Source organism: Patagioenas fasciata, chromosome 1 (genome assembly GCF_037038585.1).
Source record: "Patagioenas fasciata isolate bPatFas1 chromosome 1, bPatFas1.hap1, whole genome shotgun sequence".
In the NCBI taxonomy this organism is placed as follows: domain Eukaryota; kingdom Metazoa; phylum Chordata; class Aves; order Columbiformes; family Columbidae; genus Patagioenas; species Patagioenas fasciata.
The window spans coordinates 198,542,049-198,558,293 of NC_092520.1; positions in this window are offsets into that span (position 1 = coordinate 198,542,049).

The following is a 16,245-nucleotide window of genomic DNA, read 5'->3' on the forward strand; positions in this document are numbered from 1 at the left end:
AAACGAGAAAGCCGAAATATTAACTATAGGGAGCTGTTCTGATTTGGGGACTGTTGAATTAAATGCTAGGTGATTTTGTTTCAGAAGCAGATAAAATGGTCAAAGGTGTATGATAAATTCAAATATAATGTATCACTGTAATTTAACATCCCATCCCAAAATTCACCTCTCTATATCACAACTCACAGGTCTGTGTGTGAGCTCTGTCAATGGAATTTCGAAGAACTGGGAGAGGTAGCAAATACAACCTCAACAGAGGACAGTTCTGGGCAGACTGATCTGAAGCAGTTGAGCAGCACGTCTTCCCTCCCTATGTCCCATGTCCCCAGGGTCACTCCATCTGTGATGCTGAACTCGTGGGGTGCAGAACCATGGCCGAGCCGATGCTTGGTCTCTCCCTTCAGCACACAGGTCCCAGGGCACTCAGCAAAAAAATGGTTTTCATTTCTAAAAACACTCACTTTCTTCCTCCAGTCACTTTGCTAATTTTTGCTGATAGATTTAGCAGTCAGGCAGGGTTTGAATAACTATTAATTAGTCATTACAGCAGTGCCAAAAGGATTTCAGTGGGTCAGGACTTCATGAGGCTGGACAACACAATCCCCACCCCAAATCACACCCAATAGAGCTCAATTGCTGTATTTGTTATTTGTTTACCCTGCTAGTATGTGCTTCTACTGCGGAGCTTGGGATACCCACTGGCTCTCTTACTCATCGGCTGAGGCAGATTCCCACCGATGGTCAGGGTGAAATGGGAGAAATTCCTTTTTGTGGTAGCTTTTATTCTGAGTGCTAAATGCATATAGAATACATCTAGGTTTTTAACTTTGGGTAATGAAACTACTAAGTTGTTATAATATTAAAAAAGTAAAGATGTAGAATGTAATATTGAACAGTCATTTCTCCAGATTTTTTGCACGTGTAAGCATAGCCCAACCCTTGGTACCTTTGCTTTATCTATGTGAACAGACTGCTTTTCATGATAATGTTCTCCCTAATTTGTTCTCCCACTGGTTTACATTTCCTATAGCTAGTTTTGCAAATACATAATGGCACACTAGAGCCTAGGCAATTATTTCCAATGTCTGTGCATATTTATCAAGTATCGATCATCTGTAGAGAAGGTCTCAGCATTCCTACACATTTTCTGGCTGACAGGGTCACGAGGAAGTTCATTCTTATGAGTGACTTGAAAGTTGGGTTTGTATTCCTGGTTTTAGACAAAATTGATCAGGTCTTGTGATTGGAGGTTCATAATGAAACCCAGTCATACTGCCTGCTTTTCACAGCTGCTGTCACTGATTTATTTGGCTGTTCTGTTTCGAATTTGACACATCATGTTTTTATCAAGCTTAGATCAAAAGAGTTAGTGCAAAAGGAGATAACTACTTTGTATGACAAAGATTATCCTAAGGTTCAAGACTAAGTACTTAATACATTTTTTGGTTCATGTCTTTTTAGCTGCATGTCAGCTAACTCAACCACATCAAATTTTTGTTGGCTAAACAGCTCTTGCCAGGTGTATCCTGCTGCTTTCAAGGATGAAAATTTACTTCCCAGCATGGTTTGCCAGGTCCAGCATCACACCGGTGCTGCCAGCCAGTGCTGGCGCTGCTCTTCAGCCTGTGCTGCTGAGAACCTTATTGCCAGAGGGTTTTAAAGAGTTGTGAAATTGCTGCAGACCCATGTCAGTCTCATACAGCAAATATATATTACTACCCTGTTTCACAGATAAAAGAGCACAAAATTAGAGGGAAATAAGAAATTAACTCAAAACCTCATTGAATAACCTGAGGGGAAACCATGAGTCCATCTCATGGTCTCCTTACTCTGTCTCTTAACCATAGATTAATGGTTTCCATTTATCGCAAAGATCTATTTGCACTGTTGCTGCTGCTACTAATGCCACTGTTCCAGCAGAAGTCCTGCTTAACTGATGGAGGATTCCAGGGTGCTCTGTCTCCAAATCTTTCCCCCTCTGTCCCGTACATTTCAATGGAAAGAACATTCTTGGGGAAAAAGAAAAAAAAGCCATCTAGGAATAGGTATAACCAAATCCTTGGGGCATTCACAAATACAAACTTTAATTTCTGTAACATGCAATGCATGCAATATCACACCATGTATTTCCACTGAAAAACTTTCTGTGCAGCAGACTGCAGGAATAGAGCACAGGAACTATTAACACAGAGAACTCCTGGTAAACTTCAGATTGACATTTTTACACTGATTTCGTGAGCCTTGTTGTTTGCTTTGCGCATATGTAACCCCATGTTAATAGGTGGGGGAGACCATAAGAAGAAAGCAGAAGCCACAGCAGCACAGCTGACAGCTGAGGGGTGTCCATCAACCACAGAGTACCTGGTGAGCCGGGGGGGCCAAATCCTCAGCGCCTCTCAGGCACGACTCTACTTGGCAGTGTAAGGACTACGCTACCAATGCTCAGCCTACAGTGAAGTACACAGGCTGCCCTTACACATATTCCACTCAATTAGCTAATACTTAAGCAACAGAGTCATCTTCTTTGGCCGGTATGTTCGATGTGCCTCCCCTTCCCCACCGGTGCGGCAGGGTGCAGCTCAGGGCCGGCAGTGGGTGCTGCACCCACAGCACGACCGCGGTGAGGGAGGCGGCCAAAATCGGCCAGGAGCAGAGGGATGATGTAAACCAAAACCTAGAATTACACAGCGAGCTGCTTCTATATTCTCCATCCATTATACTACCATGTGATGTGTCTGGTCTGCTTTAAATCATTTTAGGGATTTGACTTCTAACACTTTTCTTGGGAAGGTATTTCACAGTCTATTAGACACTCTTGTTAAAATTTTGGCTAGATAGTCAACTCAAATCTCTGTTTGCTCAGTTTCCTACCTTTATATGCAATTATACCCCTCAGAAGAGCTCTAAACAATCTTCCTAATGCCTCATTGTTTGTACCTTTCAAGCACGTGTAGACAGTTATAGCAGTTCTGGACACTGTGTGGGGCATTTTAAAATATTTAGCTCTAACGGTGTTTCTCTGTGAATCATCTGCTATACCCCTTATGTTCGGCATTTTTTTCTCCTTGAAGTTCTTTATAATTTGTCATCATCTTCCTAGGTAGGTTGGCGCCTAGGTCTGCGTGCAAACTATAATTTGTACAACAAAGATTTCATATTCATAATGCTTCTAGGCTGCACATAGTTTTAAATTCTGCTCAGTGCCCTAATTTCACCAGTAATTGTATTTTTTTTAACCTTACACAGAAAGAGAAGTGAGCAGCTTTTCAGTTTAATTAGTTTGGTTTCTGACAGCTTTAATGTGCAATACTGTAAAGAGCTGCAAGGTTAAAAGATTTTCCTGGGGTCCATAGAACTGCAATGAAAAATAAACACATTTTGCTTATAAAACGGAAGCAATGCTATATGGGATATAAAAATATTTTCCTCTCTTTGTTTTCTTAAAGCACAGAACTCCTCATTTTAGAGTGCAAAATAAGAACATCAGTTTGTCACCCTAGCTCCTAAAATAAACCACGCATAAATATATTCATAGTACCATGCGGATATTTTTCACGACAACATGACAGTCAGGTGTCATGGGCAAGATGCTTTCTGTTGGTACCCAAAACATTCAGTGTCACTGCATGGTAGGAGTGCTTTATGCATAACAAAATGTGTAAGGACTCTGTAGATGCTACTTGTAATATTTTGGTAGAAAATTCTGTCTGTGAATATATAAATGATGCATTTAATTTGAAAAAAAATATATGTACATGAATTGATAACAACGCCTGATTCCCATTTCTTAATAGGCCTACTTTTAATGTGAGAAACTGTATGAAAAAGGAAGTAGTTCCAGATCCAAATTTTGGAAATGAACCTAATTGTGTTAAAAATGAGAAACACAAATACCCTATGGAATTCAGGATGGTTATGGCAGGATTGGGATGAAAACAACCTGGGATGATTCTGTGTAGTTATTATTAATAATTTCAATGAATACAGTAATAGTAATAATCAGAACAAAATTATATAGAAACTCCAGTCAGGACCTGGGCTCCAGAGTGCTAAACAAATACAAAGCAGACTGAAGGATAGCTATTTTTTTTCTTCAGGTAAGCAACATTTTTTAAGTGCTCTGTGCACAGCTGGTATCATGTTCATCTTCTCTCCTCATTCAGTACAATAAGATAAAAATTATGAATAAACATGTAAGGAAAAAATATATGAAAACCATAGATGACATCTTTTTATGAATAGTAGGGTAGAATCCAACCTTTGAAAGACATCGCTTTATTACCTCTTCCTCCTGTACTTTAACTGAGGATATTTCCACCTCTGATCTTTTCAGAAAAAATTTAGTCTCCTCAATATTAATTTCCTGGTGTCTGGTTTCCATCTTGTTGCTGATTGACACCCCAAAATCTAAAACACTGCTTGCAAATTCCAGTTCATTTAGAGCTACTGAACTGTGTTAACGTGGTGACCTTCCCTCCTTCCCCCAAGCTCTTCTTCATCCGGATGAAGCAGGTCGCAGGGGAAGGCTGCAGCTTTCTGCAGCAGTCCCTTAGGTTAGCCGTGTGCTACGCAATGGGAACTGGCTGCAGATCACGTCGTGATCCCTGCTGTTTCTGCCAGAGAGTGAACGGGGCTGCAATTTCGGGAGATGGTCTGATTAAAGCGGATGAGCCTTTCATCTCTGTTTGGATGCTGGCTCTTAGATCATGATGCACCAGACTACTGTGGAAAGCATCTGCACAAAAGAGACCCAAACACCTCTAAAGTGGGAGATAAGGATGAGTTTAAAGACAAAAGAGAATCTATTTTTTTATTATTCTTTCAAATGGAGGAAAATAAGCTTTGATTTTTTTTTATTTTATTTTTTTTTAAAGAGACGGACAAAATATTGACATGGGACCACAACACACAAGCTGAAGATGAGATGCATGGAAGTCACGTCTTCAAAGTATGTTACAAAAGAGACCCACCGACAGCTCTTCCATTTGTATTACTGTCACCCGTGGGTCATACCTGCTTACAAACTGCCAGAACCTGTACACGACAAGATAAACATCTGTATGGTCCCACATGGACCTCTTCTGAATCGCACTTATTGGAGGCCCTGCTCCTCCTGTTTGTGTCGAAAACTTCTGAATGCCAAAAGAAACTCCTTAACATGACTTATCCTCAGTGTGCAGCGTAGACAGAAATCTGCAGACAGCTCCTGGCATAGGGCTGGAAGTGACAGCAATGCAAGGCCACTACTTTTCCTAAGTGATGCGGCATAAGGCTGGATTCTGTCAGGATCTGGTGTTCCTTAGTACTTGGGTTCGCTAATTTGGATGGGATGAAGATTCAGCCATTTCTACAGATAGAAAATATTGAAGTGTTATTCTTTCCTATGGAAAGTCTTTATGTCATGTTCTAGTGAATTTACTTTGGCAAAATTCCCCCTTCCTTGTGCTTTCTGTAAACTCTCCAGTTATTAAATCTGATGTGGGTGTTCACAGACAGTACATTTCAGTATCTGTTTTGCTCTATATCAGGTCTTATATGTCACTCAGCAGTGTGAAACCCAAAAGCCTTCCCACAATGCATGAAGCAACTTGAGGAGTATCTGTCTGTCACATTTGCTATGTCCATCTTTCTTCAGAGAAAGATGTCTACAGTGCAGCACATAATATTGATACTTGCGCACACACAACACACCCATGCTGCCAGTGGGATATGTTGTATCTGGCAGTGCCAAGGCCTGGGGAGGGCCCAGAGGATGGGAGTGGGTGTCCCTTCCCCATACATTGGGAGGAAGAGACCTTCTGTCAGCATCTCAGCACTGGCTTCAGTTCCACATCCTCATATCAATCCAAATTTCACTGAATCTGAGATACTAAATACTAGTTGACAGCAACATTTTTGTGAACAAAACTGTATGCTGGATGGATCAGAACCAGCATTATGGTCAGCAGTGAACAACTCCTCCAAAGTAGTGCATCAATTACAGCTAAAAAGTACTTAAAAGGAACATCTTAAATGTTCAAATACTTAGAATAGAAGGAAATATCCTCCTCTGAAAAGTCTGTGATGGCTCGACTGCTTTCATTTTGGCAAGGTTGGAATTAAAGTAACCTGAACGTTGTTTTACATTAACTAACAAGTTGTGGAAAAGGTGAATCTATATGTGAGAACTAAGATGAAATTGCTCTCATGCTAAGATTTTTGTCAAATACACATTTTGTATACTTTCCAACGCTGCATACATCCTAATCTTTACCATAGAAAAATTAGCATTGGAGAAAAGCCTCATGATCCATCGAGATGGACACTCAGAAAATAAAAACCATTAATTCAGGAAATGAACTAGCCTGTAATTCACTATAACTTTAAGCTAGTTAAGAGGAGACTGTACTCTCAGTCCCCCGCTTTTTTTTTTCTCCTTAGTTTTCACTAAATTCAGTTTTATTTCCCTTCAAAACCTTCAGGTTGTGTTTAGCAGAGTGGATGCCTTACGTACATGACTCCTCGTGTGACCCATAATGGCCAGGAGCTCTCCTATAATTAGCTTTGCTAGCGTGACTGTGCATTTTAATTTGAATACTTGACTGTTCGTCCTCCACTTCTGAGAGGTGGCCTTTTTCATATGTACTTTTTGCTGATCTAGAAACAAAATATATATATATATCCTATATCCTATATATTCTATATCCTATATATAAATCCTATATATATATATATAAATTCTATTTATACATCCTATATATATATATACACACATATACACACACACACACACACATATATATCTATATATATATAAATCCTAACTGTGTTTTTTCTCCCTGCCTTAGCTTATGATTTGGATTAAATCTGGCTACCAGGATTTTATCGGTCCTCAAAAATATTCTGTGATTCAATTCCAGTACGCCACGGGACCAAAGAATGGATAGGACAGGGAAAAAGGATCCAAGTTTGTGCTAGTTTTCACAGTATAGAGCTGTTTTCCAGATTCTATCACAGGACCATGCTGGTGGCAGTCATTAAGGCACGTGCACAGAAAGGCTGATGTTGTTGCTGTTTGATGGGATGTGCACAGCGCTGATAAGCCCGGGGCTGGTGCACTTCCCGCAGCATCCATGGGCGACTGGGGCTGCCAGCAAGGAGCAAGGCCCAACTCTCATCAAACACACACTATATTTCAAACGTACACAGCATGACAAGTTTCTAGGAGCAATCAGCATCAATGGGTGGTGCAATACCCTATATTTTAATGTAAATTTACTCTCTAACTGCATTCATGAAAGTGATCAAGATGGAATAGAACCAGATTGCCAGTAGGTTTTCACCTCCCAGCGGCTAACATGAAGCTAACACAAATTTAAACACTTGCTCCTTTTGGAACTGCAGTTGCTTGGAGAAAGAGATGCAGAAATGCTTGACAGATAATGTTGTCACTGCTAATGATCAGGGCTGCCCTGAGCTGGAAGAACAAAGTGCTGGAGCCAACAGCCCCCAGGAAGTCACAGGGCTGGAATAAAGCCTGGATAGTCCAGGCTGTGCTTTCAGCATCTTCAGAAAGTAACTTCTCTGTGCTGCAGAAAGGCAGCTGCTGTGGGTTAAAAGCATGGTCAAACTGTGCAGAAGAGGTGGTGATGTCCCCCACAGCAGTGAGAACTAGACCGGATACACACCAACTACCAAAAGCACAGAGCAGTCCGTATCTCTGATATCCAGTGTGGCCAGTGGTGCTGTGCAGCGCAGGAAAATGCTTCACAAGGTTTTGCCAGCTGTCCACCTCTGTATCCACCAGCCTGTGCTGAGCCCATGTTTGGCTTGAAGGAGATGATTTAGCCACTTGGTGCTGGAGGAAGGTCAAGAAAGCCACTGTGTGTTTGGCCAGTCTCTCTGAGAAAGGACAATCAGACCCATGCACATGAAACGCAAAATCTTCCTTACTTATCCAGCTGCCCTCTGACTTGCTTGCAGGGTATCACAGGAGCGTAGAGAGGGTGCAGGATGATTAATGGTGCCTAATCCAGCATTCTCTGGGTTTACTTCGAGGGCAGCGTCTCTCCACGCTGCAGAGCTATTGTCCTCACGCCTTTTGTCTCTGCTGAACCCTGATCTGCCCTGTGCCACCCGCGTGTTTAACAGCAGCGCACTGTGGCTCCACTTATTCTTTGCCCTGCAGGGTAACTACTGTGATTTAGAAAACTGTAATTCCTACCCTGAGTCTGACGTGTGGCAAAGCAATAAAGTACTTCTCATTATTGTCATCCATGGGGTTGTCTCAAAGGTCCAGCCTATTACCTAACATATGTCTTTAAGTGCATGTGGACACAAACACCAGGAAAATAGCTTTCAGCACAACCTGGATCTTCTCCCCAGGAACACGATAATCCTGATTAGTTGTTACTGCAGACAGACTTCACTTACTTGTCAAACAAGCTCTGCTGCTTAATGAAATGAACAAATCCACTTCCAGCCTCAAAGGGGAGTTGAACTTGCTGTTTCTTTAAATTAAGGCTGCACTGCCTCAAACCTCTATTGAAGTGTCAGCAGGCATATTCCAAAAATGACATCTGTAAAAATGACTGTCTTCCCCTCCTGCTATTCTCTGTTCACCCATGTAGAATCTAATTCTGAAAAAATAAAGTTGTCTGCTGATAATGGCGATCTGTTCTCCATTCTGAGACATGGCAATCTGCAGGACTGGCTTTAACAGCCTGGGTGAAGTGATTACAACTCAGTGATGTACCAAAACATGGGCGATCCACACTTTGCCCATTCTGCTATTTTACTCCAGGTTACTTACCAAAAGCAAAGATTTATGTCGTGCGACTGTCCAGTCTTGTAGCAAAAATATTCCTAGTTTTTGTTTATGTTTTTTTTTTAATTCTTTCTGTGAAAATTAGTTCCATAATGTCCTGCCATATCTCAAACCCGTCTTTATTTGAAGGGTCATGTACACTTTTCAGTTGTTCTTACATTGGTGATGCCTTAATGGTAATTACAGTGAACATCAGTCTTGGGAAGCATTAGTATGAGCAATTGCAGGAAGGAGGAAGGTGAGGTGTTTTGTCCCACTGGCGCATGGATGATGTATGTACATAATTTCCACAAACGCTTAAGGATTGTTCTTGTCTGTCTGTTCCCCCTGCAGAGATGAGACACACTGTCTGACACCCGCATGTCTTCGATTGCAAGAGCAGTAGTTTCATTTATAGAAACTGGGAATGAACAAAACCCAGCAGGTTCACTGGGAGGCTTAAGTCAGACAAATCTCTGAGGAGGGTTTTATGCAGTCAGGTTTGATGCATGCATCTCAGCAACAGCACTGCTGTGAGAAGGTGCTCGTCCTTCAGTGAGACCATTTGCGTCTGGAATATAATTCACCCTAACTGAATGTCCTTTGCCTGGTTCCTGCAAGAGATGTGCTGCCCTGAACACCCCTGGCACTGCTCTGCCCCCCTCGTCTCAGGGAGCTTGCAATGCTGCTTTCCATGAGGCTATGTTAGAAATCTCTCAAAATAAAAAAAAACCCTCCCCATCAGGTTTGTTAAACTGTGAAGAGAGGTGGTGAACACACAGATGTGGGAAGGTGTAATGTATTCTCATGTCCTTCCAGGCTGGGATGTGCCCAGCTCTGGCTCTCCTGGCTGCCCAAGTTGCTGTGCCTGCTCTCGGAGATGCCTGGTGGTGGGGGCCACCGGGACCGCGACTGTCTCCTGGGGTCTGCAGTGGCAACAGCCACTTCTGGGCACAGCACCGAGGCACTCTGAGCTGTACAGGTGCAACTCCTGTAACATTTCTTAAGAAGTCAACTTTCTCGGTGGTTTTGTTGGGTTTGGTTTTTGGGGTTTTTTTTGTCTGGTTGTTTTTTGGTTTTGTTTGTTTGTTTGTTTTTACATCTCCACTCCAAATGGAAACTCAGTGAATATGCCTTTCATGAATAAGTATAAATCTAGGTGCAATTTTGTGTGTTTAGAGATTTCTGTTCTGAGGAAGTTTAGGATTTTGCTGAAGTGTTTTCCAGCTCTACACATATTTTGGTTTATAACTTTAGTTTCTGGTGTATTCTGCAGTTATATTTTGCAAGGCAATCCGAAGACTTTCAGGTATGAGGTCTATTTATATGTTTCTACTATTCATAAACAATTAAATTATATATGCCAGACAGTACAAAGAGATAATAATTTCAATATCTAAATTTTCTGAAGAAGGCTTTCCTACCCTACTCCTGCTTGACAACTTAAAACAGTTTTTAAGAGGGAAATTCATTCTGATTTGAAAAGACTAAAACATTGTATTGTAGGAAAAGTAAATCAATCTGTCTTTCCATTTACTTAATGCTATAAAACTCTATAGCTCGCCTCATTCCTGCTTTTTAAAATACCAGGCAGGGAGAAAAGTGAGCAATAAATGGCTGCTATTTAAGAAGCAATGAAATTACTGAGGCTTTGGTGCTCCCCAGCTCAGCGTGTAAAGCCGAAGTCAGGGTGCAGATCAGGGAGCATCTTGGCACCCAGTACAGGCATGGGCACTGCTGGAGTTCCAGGGCAGGACACAGAGCTGGGCCAAGGGCATGTAAAGCCAACAGGGATCTCCGGAGCAAAGCCCGTTGCTGGGAACCTGCAGCACAAGCTGCAGACGCAACAGAGGCTGAGAAGATGGATGTTTATGTAAGTAGGGTGTCAGCCTGGCCAGCCATCATCTCCCCAAATACAGCAGATCAAGCCTGGAGGTATGGGGTCCTTTGGACACAGAATGGAAAATCCATCTGTACTGCAGTTGCAGTCAGCAGAAGAAACTTACGGCACTTCATGGTACAGTGTAGAAAATGAAACCTATTTTTTCCTCCGAAAGATGGATATATTACAATCTTTCTTTAATAGATATGGAATGCAGGTTGGACAAAGTTTATCAGAGGGCAGAACTTCTTGGTGAAACTGGATATGCACAGGTTTAAATAAAACTATTTTCAGGCATTTATGGGGATGATAGCTATCTGTGTATGAGAAAAATGATACAGTAGCAAAATACACTAATCTGAATGGATCCTGCTTTCCTATATGTATTGAGAATGTATCTGAGATTACTTGAATAATCCTTAAAAATTGCTTGGGTGTTGTGCTTCGAATAAATGCAGGACTTTTGCTTCACTGATTTGTTCCTCATATCCTGGAAAAGAAAGATTGTGTTGTTCTTGCTGATTTGCGTGATTTAAAATTTTAAATTCAAAACACATACAAACCCATCTTTTTTAATAGAAGTTTTAACCGAATTATCTTATAATCAGCCAACCATGGATCATCTCTTGTGACTGAGTATTGAAGTTATATCCGTAGCAATGTGTGTATGACCACCAATTATTATCTTCCCAGAGATTAAGTACTGTGCTGTGCTTATCCAGCCCGTACCTCATCAGCTTCTTTAGGAGGATCTTACAGCAGACAGTGTTCAAAGCCTCACTGAAGTCCAGGTAGACAATATCCAATGCTCTTCCCTCCTCTACCAGGCCAGTCATGTCATCACAGAAGGTTATCAAATTGGTCAAGTATGACTTCCCCTTGGCAAACCCATGCTGTCTGCTCCCACTGTCATTGGAGATGTTTTTGTCGTGTATTTGCTCTTACTGAGCTATGAGCCTGGCACCTTCATCTTTGTATACATTCTCATTTGCAACAGTACATACCACTGACACGAAACTTTCTACTAGTCTTGTACTACTGATGATAGTATATGTTTCTTCTCATTTTCTTTATGTGATCTTCATTTGTGATGGCCTTCCCAGTTCCCAATCATCATTTCTTGTACCTGTTTTATGTAGGCAACTTCAGAAAGAGGAGTGGATATAGTCAGCATGTTTAAGACACTGCAGTGATATATATGGCAATAAAGATTAACACAATTAATGAGATAGGTCTTAGGTTGAATTATAACTGCCCAAGTGTCAATGGATCTGCACTCAGGTTAGATCTGTACTGATACCCACAGAATGGATTCAAGTCTCCTCTGAAACTACATCCTTATGGGGCTGGCATTTACTGCCAGATGACAACCGCAGTTTATAAACTCATAACCAACACCTTGGGTTTTTTATAGTCTTTAATGTCACTACTGCTTTCTGTGTAGCTTATTGCTGTACAGTTTCTGTATTTTGCTTCCATTGTTCCCTGCCTGTTTTATTCCAGACTGAATCTCGTTTTACTGCCTACTTATATCTCTAAATTCTGCAAGTCCCTTTTTATTGTTTTGTCATCTATCCTGGGGTTTGCAACACCTTACAATTTAGTATGATCTGTAAATGTAATTAATGTCATGTATGCCAAACACCATAAGGAGCCAAGTCAATTACACAGCCAAAAAAGAAAAAAAGAAACCTTTATTATGCTATAAATGCCCTGCTAAAAATCCCACTCAATAAGGAATCATTATACGTTTCTTGGCCTTCATAGATGTAATTGCAAAAGGGTCTAAATGTTTTACCCACGTCATTTGTGTCATCTTGAGATTTAAAATATATGACTACCAAAGTAAATAACAAAGAAATGAAAAATGGCAACTTAATTCCTTTCTGAGTAGCTCAAATGTGCTGGACAGGGTTAGACAAACATTCACAGTACACATTTTGCTATGACATCAAATTAAAGCTACCACAGTGTTACTTAAGCAGAATTACCTCAAATTGGTTCACACATTAAGGGCAAATGAAGACAGTCAATTATTAATTGATTTTATTTAGAATGTCTGCTTCTTTTTTTTTTGTTTGGTTTGAGTTGGGTTTTTTTTTAATATTTCCAATGCGTATTAGGTATATACTGAAATTGTGTGATGCTTCAGCTCAGTCTGACAACATTTGAGCAAAGTCTGTAATTCTTTGCCGTTATTCTCTCTTGGCTATTATGCTGGTAGGAATTAGAGTTGAGTTATCATTCGACTAAGAACAACAGCAATTACTACTTTGGTGTTTGACTAAGGTTAGAACAGACAAACTGAGCTAGATAATTATTACCATTTCTCCAATTCATTATTAGCTCTAACTGCATTTCTAATGTAGAAGGCCTGATTATTGTGCCTGACCATGATAGCTGCTCCTGACTTATGCTGCAGAAACGTTGCTAAGCTCACTCTCTCTTTAATCAGGCCTCTTGTTCTTGAAGAGTTCCACCTGAGATACACTAATAGACATTAACTTTTACAGAGTAATTCAATTCAAGACTTCGAAAACCCATTTTGAATGTTCAGCCTGAGCACCTGATTTTCAGGTTGGGCTGCTCTCCTTTGGCAAAGAAGAAAAAAGAAGGGGCAGGGGCAATGTACTCCCCCCCTTAATATTTAAAAAATGGATCTCACTTTCAAGTAAAATAAAACATATGCAGAATGTATTTTGGTCAATGAAAGTGTGTAAACTGAGATGTGCAATTTAGCAACTTACGAATGTGCCTTGGTCCCACTGAAGTCAATGTCTTACCCATAAATTCAGAGTTCATGCAAATTTCTCTACAAAAAAGTTGATTTTGTATCCTTGGTTTGACACGTAATCAATTTTTTTTAGCTTTTAAGGGTTTGTTTCCTTAATGTATTTTACTTGTAGCTATATTCTGTCGGTGTCTTATTGATGAGGAGATGCAAAGCGGTGAGAGTGAGAGAAGACCAGCCAAGCGTTGGGAGCTAAGCAAGATCGGGGCACTGGCGAGCTGTCTCAGGCGCTGGAGCTGCTTATGTCATTATCTGTCTGTCCTACAAGGACTGTTGGGGAAGACCTAAAGAAAATCCCTTCCATACTGTCAATAATGCCATGACTCAAATCTAAGACATTAGTGGCTTGATCCAGTTGCCCAAACACAAGTATTCAGTACCATGTGAAAAAGCAAGGGTTTGGAGAACATTTATGTAGGCATTATGGGGATGACACAAGATCCCCTTTCCCTTACAGATTTGTGCTCCCCTCTGGAGGCAGCTGGATGATCTGAAGTTGGCATTCCAAGGTACTGCAAAGGGTGTTTGATGGATGTATTTAGAGCTCTGACAAGTGCTCCAGACATCACAATGGCTGCAAAAATTCAGAGTGCTCAGGCACATTAATTTTACACTTTTGGTAAATGTTTTATCCTATTTTTAGAGTGAGATAGCTGACACAGACATAGAATTAGCAAATTGTCCTGATCGATACAAGCGCCTACTATCTGCTTAAAAACCGCTAGGTGTTAATTATGAGACAGCGCGAACACATCATTCAGGCGGCTCCTCGGCAGAAGCTCCTGTGCTCTGCTCAGCTCCCAGCCCACGCGCTCTCCATCCCTCCCTCCTTCCCCCCCTTTCTCCATCTCACCTCTCAGTTGGTAACAGTCACTTTTGTGAGATGCTCAGCATTTCACAGTTCCAAGTGTCTGACTCCAGGTTCTGCCCTTCAAACTCTTAAATGAAGTCACGGCCAATTTCTGCTCTCACCCAGCTGTTGTACTGTGTAAATGGCACTTCTCACTCCAAAACTAATCAAAGACATTTCTGCCAGCTTTGACTTCTTCATATTTATCAGCCTCTCATGGAAGGCCATGCAGATGCTGGCAATTTGGCAAGGGCACCTGAAAAGTGGGAGGGGGAAAGCATTTAGAAAACTGTAGCACAGTGGCCTCCGGGAAAGCAGCTATCTATCTTTCAGGAAACATAAAGTGAAATGGGGTAAATGAGAGAGAGAAGGAGACAGTGAAACCCATGAAAGACCAATGCTGACTTTATCATGCACTTGCTGAAAGGAATTCAGTTGCCTTGATGACAGGCATCAAGATAATCAGAGCAGGCCAGAGAAAACTGTAAACTAAACCCAGTGTTTCTGCAGGTGCGATCCACTCTGGAGGGCTCTGTAGGGCTCTGGAGGGCTCTGGTGTTTCCAGAGGCTGGAGGAACTCCTGGGGATGGGAGATGCCTGGAGGCCAGGCGAGACCTGCCAATGGGTGCACACAGATCGCAAAATCAAGCACTTATTTCTTTTCTTCTTAGACAGGCACCACGAACATGACAGGTAATAGAAAAATCAGTGTGTTACAGAGTGGTCTGATGAAAATGCTGTGACTGTCACTCAAACGTCTCCTCTCCACTCAGAGGCTGCGATCTGCGGTTCTGCTGAGCTGCTGCCATGTGTGAGGGGGTTGCAGGCACAGGCAGAGCCGCAGAAATAATATGTGACTTGCTCAGGTCTTCAAGTCTGACACATGAAGATGAGGTGGATGAGGTCCCAAAGCCTCAACCCTCCCTGCCTCCTGCTGAGAAAACAAAAATGATTGAAAATGATTACTGCGTTGAGAGAGAGCTGGCTTATTTGATTTTATAGATAACAATAATATTCTGGCTATGCTAATTACAAGTAGTAATTAGGCAGCTGGACCAGAGCAGCGTTGGAGTACAAACACCTGCTTGTGTGCTTCCAGCTGTTCTCCACCAGAATTATTAACAAATATGTTGCATAGACATTTTACAAACATTTCAAGTTCACCACCATATTCTTTCTCCTCCCTTCTGAAGAATACACTCTGCTCTAGAGTTTACTCAAGGAAGGAAAGCGGGTGCCTGGGCTATGATAGCATTTAAGGCTTCCCCATCCTTTCTTTCTTTTGTGTAATCACTTTTCACACTGAAAGAAACATAACATGAAAAGGAGACAGGGCTAACAGATAATGAAACAACAGCTTGATTCAAATGGGTGAATGTGGTTTATTCATTTATAAATGAGAGAGGATGCCAAAAGTCTGCTGTAAATCTGAATGTCAAAATTGCTCAGAGCTCAGTCTACCTCCACAGCAGCAGCAGGTTTTATGTGCAGCTTTCTGACACTTACTGAGCTATTCACAAATATTTCTAAGCAAAGGTTTCAGTCACCTATTATCGTGTTTATCCCAGAAGTGCTCAGGGGCTGGCTGAAAGCAGAGCCCTGTTGTGCTGGGCTTTGTACAGACAAAGCCATTGAGACAGCCACTGCCTTGCTGGTTTTACTTGGCTATTGTTTTGCTGAAATGCAATTTAAAATGGGATGCTATTTTTCTGGCTATTAACAAGAGGAGAAAATGCTGTTTCTTAACCTGTGTCTGTTTGTTAGATAGGTTTAGGGCAAGTAAATATAAATGAAGCTACATATTTTTATGTGTTAAGGACTAAGATTTAGTTAAAACCAGTAACTGACGTGAGACTCTCAATTCGTCTGAGGTTGGAAGCATTTATTCAGAGAGCTGCAAGCAGGGAGGTGATGGAGGTGGTGGGGAGTGATGGTGA